Here is a 4296-nt window from a genome sequence, read left to right on the forward strand (position 1 = left end):
AGCTTGGCTGGCTAGTGTGCCATGTCTAATTCCTGGACCGGAACTTTAGACTAACATTGCATGATTCCTGGAATTCTTATTAAAAATTTTGAAATTCTTATTTTTCTTTTTCCAATTAATTTTCTAAAAATCCAAAAAAAATTTATCAAATCATAAAATCAAAAATATTTTTGTGTTTCTTGTTTGAGTCTTGAGTCAAAATTTTAAGTTTGGTGTCAATTGCATGTTTATCTCTTTCTTGCATTTTTCGAAAATTCATGCATTGCATTCTTCATGATCTTCAAGTTGTTCTTGATGAATCCTCTTGTTTGATCTTCATATTTTCTTGTTGTGTGTTGCATCTTGTTTTTCATATGCATTCTTGCATTCATAGTGTCTAAAAATTAAAAATTTCTAAGTTTGGTGTCTTGCATGTTTTCTTTTCTTAAAAATTTTTCAAAAATAAGTTCTTGATGTTCATCATGATCTTCAAAGTGTTCTTGGTATTCATCTTGACATTCATAGTGTTCTTGCATGTATCATTTGTTTTGATCCAAATTTTTTATGCATTGAGTCTTTTTGTTGTTTTTCTCTTTCATCATTAAAAATTCAAAAATAAAAATATCTTTCCCTTTTTCTTCTCATAAAATTCGAAAATTTGAGTTGACTTTTTCAAAACTTTTTAAAATTTAGTTGTTTCTTATGAGTCAAGTCAAATTTTCAATTTAAAAACCTTATCTTTTTCAAATCTTTTTCAAAAATCAAATCTTTTTCATTTTTCTTTCATAATTTTCGAAAATTTCAAATTGATTTTCAAAAATCTTTTTCTTATTTTGTTTCGTAATTTCAAAATCTTTACTAACAATTAATGTGATTGATTCAAAAATTTTAAGTTTGTTACTTGCCTATTAAGAAAGGTTCAATCTTTAAATTTTAAATCATATCTTTTTGTTTCTTGTTAGTCAAGTAATCAACTTTAATTTTCAAAATCAAATCCTTTTAAATTTCTTTTTCAAATCTTTTTCAAAATAAATTTCAATCACATCTTTTTCAAAATCAATTTCAAAATCTTTTCTAACTTCTTATCTTTTCAAAAATTGATTTTCAAATCTTTTCCAATTAACTACTTGACTTTTTGTTTGATTTTAAAAGTTTACTATTTCAATCATATCTTTTTCAAAACTACCTAACTAATTCTCTCTCTAATTTTCGAAAATCACCTTCCTCTTTTTCAAAATTTCTTTTTAATTAACTAATTGCTTTAACTTTTAATTTAATTTCATTTTTCTTTTTTTTAAAAAAAATTTCGAATTTTAACTTAATTTAAAATAAAAAAAAATATTTTTCTTTTCTTTTCAATTATTTTCGAAAATTCTTCCCTCTCTCATCTCCTTCTAATTATTTATTTATCTACTAACACTTCTCTTCTTCTTAAAAATTCAAACCCTCTCTCTCTTTCTGTGTTCGAATTCTTTCTCTTCTCTTCTACTCACATAAAGGAGCCTCTCTACTGTGGCAAAGAGGATCCCTATTATTTTCTATTTTCTTCTTTTTCATATGAGCTGGAACAAGGATAAGAACATTCTTGTTGAAGCTGATTCTGAACCTGAAAGGACTCTGAAGAGAAAGCTAAGGGAAGCTAAAGCACAACTCTCTGGAGAAAATCTGACAGAAATTTTCGAAAAAGAAGGAGACATGGCCGAAAATAATAACAATGCAAGGAAGATGCTTGGTGACTTTACTGCACCAAATTCCAACTTACATGGAAGAAGCATCTCAATCCCTACAATTGGAGCAAACAATTTTGAGCTAAAGCCTCAATTAGTTTCTCTGATGCAACAGAACTGTAAGTTTCATGGACTTCCATCAGAAGATCCTTTTTAGTTCTTAACTAAATTCTTGCAAATCTGTGATACTGTTAAGACCAATGGGGTTGATCCCGAGGTCTACAGGCTTATGCTTTTCCTGTTTGGTGTAAGAGACAGAGCTAGAATATGGTTGGACTCTAAACCTAAAGATAGCCTGAACTCTTGGGATAAGCTGGTCACGGCTTTCTTAGACAAGTTCTTTCCTCCTCAAAAGCTTAGTAAGCTTAGAGTGGATGTTCAAACCTTCAGACAAAAAGAAGGTGAATCCCTCTATGAAGCTTGGGAGAGATACAAGCAACTGACCAAAAAGTGTCCTTCTGACATGCTTTTAGAATGGACTATCCTGGATATATTCTATGATGGTCTGTCTGAATTATCTAAGATGTCATTGGACCATTCTGCAGGTGGATCCATTCACCTAAAGAAAATGCCTGCAGAAGCTCAGGAACTCATTGACATGGTTGCAAATAACCAGTTCATGTACACTTCTGAAAGAAATCCTGTGAGTAATGGGACGCCTCAGAGGAAGGGAGTTCTTGAAATTGATGCTCTGAATGCCATATTGGCTCAGAACAAAATATTGACTCAGCAAGTCAATATGATTTCTCAGAGTTTGAATGGATTGCAAGATGCATCCAACAGTACTAAAGAGGCCTCTTCTGAAGAAGAAGCTTATGATCCTGAGAACCCTGCAATAGCAGATGTGAATTACATAGGTGAACCCTATGGAAACACCTATAATCCATCATGGAGAAATCATCCAAATTTCTCATGGAAGGATCAACAAAAGCCTCAACAAGGCTTTAATAATGGTGGAAGAAACAGGTTTAGCAATAGCAAGCCTTTTTCATCATCCACTCAGCAACAGACAGAGAATTCTGAGCAGAATCCATCTAGCTTAGCAAATATAGTCTCTGATCTATCTAAGGCCACTCTAAGTTTTATGAATGAAACAAGGTCCTCCATTAGAAATTTAGAGGCACAAGTGGGCCAGCTGAGTAAAAGAGTCACTGAAACTCCTCCTAGTACTCTCCCAAGTAATACAGAAGAGAATCCAAAAAGAGAGTGCAAGGCCATAACCTTACTTGGTATGGACGAACCCAGAGAGGAGGAGGAGGACATGAATCCTAGTGAGGAAGACTTCCTGGGACATTCAGTGACCAATAAGGAGTTTCCCTTTGAGGAACCAAAGGAATCTGAGGCTCATGCAGAGACCATAGAGATTCCATTCAACTTGCTTCTGTCCTTCATGAGCTCTGATAAGTATTCTTCCTCTGAAGAGAATGAAGATATTATTGAAGAGCAAGCTGCTAAGTACCTTGGTGTAATCATGAAGTTGAATGCCAAATTATTTGGTAATGAGACTTGGGAAGATGAACCTCCCTTGCTCACCAATGAACTGAATGCATTGGATAGGCAGAAATTACCTCAAAAAAAATAGGATCCTGGTAAAATCTTAATACCCTGTATCATAGGCACCATGACCTTTGAGAAGGCTCTGTGTGACCTGGGATCAGGAATAAACTTAATGCCACTCTCTGTAATGGAGAAACTTGGGATCTTTGAGGTGCAAGCTACCAGAATCTCATTAGAGATGACAGACAACTCAAGAAAACAGGCTTATGGACAAGTAGAGGACGTATTAGTAAAGGTTAAAGGCCTTTACATCCCTGCTGATTTCATAATCCTAGACACTGGGAAGGATGAGGATGAATCCATCATCCTTGGAAGACCCTTCCTAGCCACAGCAAAAGTTGTGATTGATGTGGACAGAAGAGAGTTAGTCCTTCAACTGAATGAGGACTACCTTGTATTTAAGACTCAAGGTTCTCCTTCTGTAACCATGGAGAGGAAGCATAAAAAGCTTCTCTCACTGCAGAGTCAACCAAAGCCCCCACAGTCAAAATCTAAGTTTGGTGTTGGGAGGCTACAACCAAACTCTAAGTTTGGTGTTGAACCCCCACATTCAAACTCTAAGTTTGGTGTTGGGAGGTCCCAACAATGCTCTGAACATCTGTGAGGCTTCATGAGAGCTCACTGTCAAGCTATTGACATTAAAGAAGCGCTTGTTGGAAGGCAACCCAATGTTATTTAATTATATCTATTTATTTTCTATTGTTATTTTATTTTATTTTTTAGGTTGATGATCATGTGGAGTCACAAAAACTACTGAAAAATTAGAAAACAGAATGAAAAATAGCTTTAAAAACAACTCACCCTAGAGGAAGAACTTACTGGCGTTTAAACGCCAGTAAGAAACATCAAACTGGCGTTTAATGCCAGAGAGAAGCATCAAGCTAGCGTTAAATGCCAGAAACAAGCACCAGACTGGCGTTTAACGCCATAACAGAGCATGAAAATGGCGTTTAATGCCAAAAACAAGCAGCAGTCTGGCGTTAAACGCCAGGATTGCACACTAAGGGCGTTTTGCACGCCTCAATAGAGCAGG

General features: G+C 34.9%; 1 non-coding gene across 1 annotated transcript; it reads right to left on the bottom strand.

Annotated features, from left to right (window-relative positions):
- Positions 1-2067: 2067 nt before the first annotated feature.
- On the bottom strand, positions 2068-2175 carry LOC148544372 (small nucleolar RNA R71). Its single transcript, XR_015901025.1, has one exon. It is a non-coding gene; the product is annotated as a small nucleolar RNA R71 (small nucleolar RNA).
- Positions 2176-4296: the final 2121 nt, after the last annotated feature.

This window comes from Arachis ipaensis, chromosome B9 (assembly GCF_059453495.1).
Source record: "Arachis ipaensis isolate K30076 ecotype BB chromosome B9, ASM5945349v1, whole genome shotgun sequence".
Classification (NCBI taxonomy): Eukaryota; Viridiplantae; Streptophyta; class Magnoliopsida; order Fabales; family Fabaceae; genus Arachis; species Arachis ipaensis.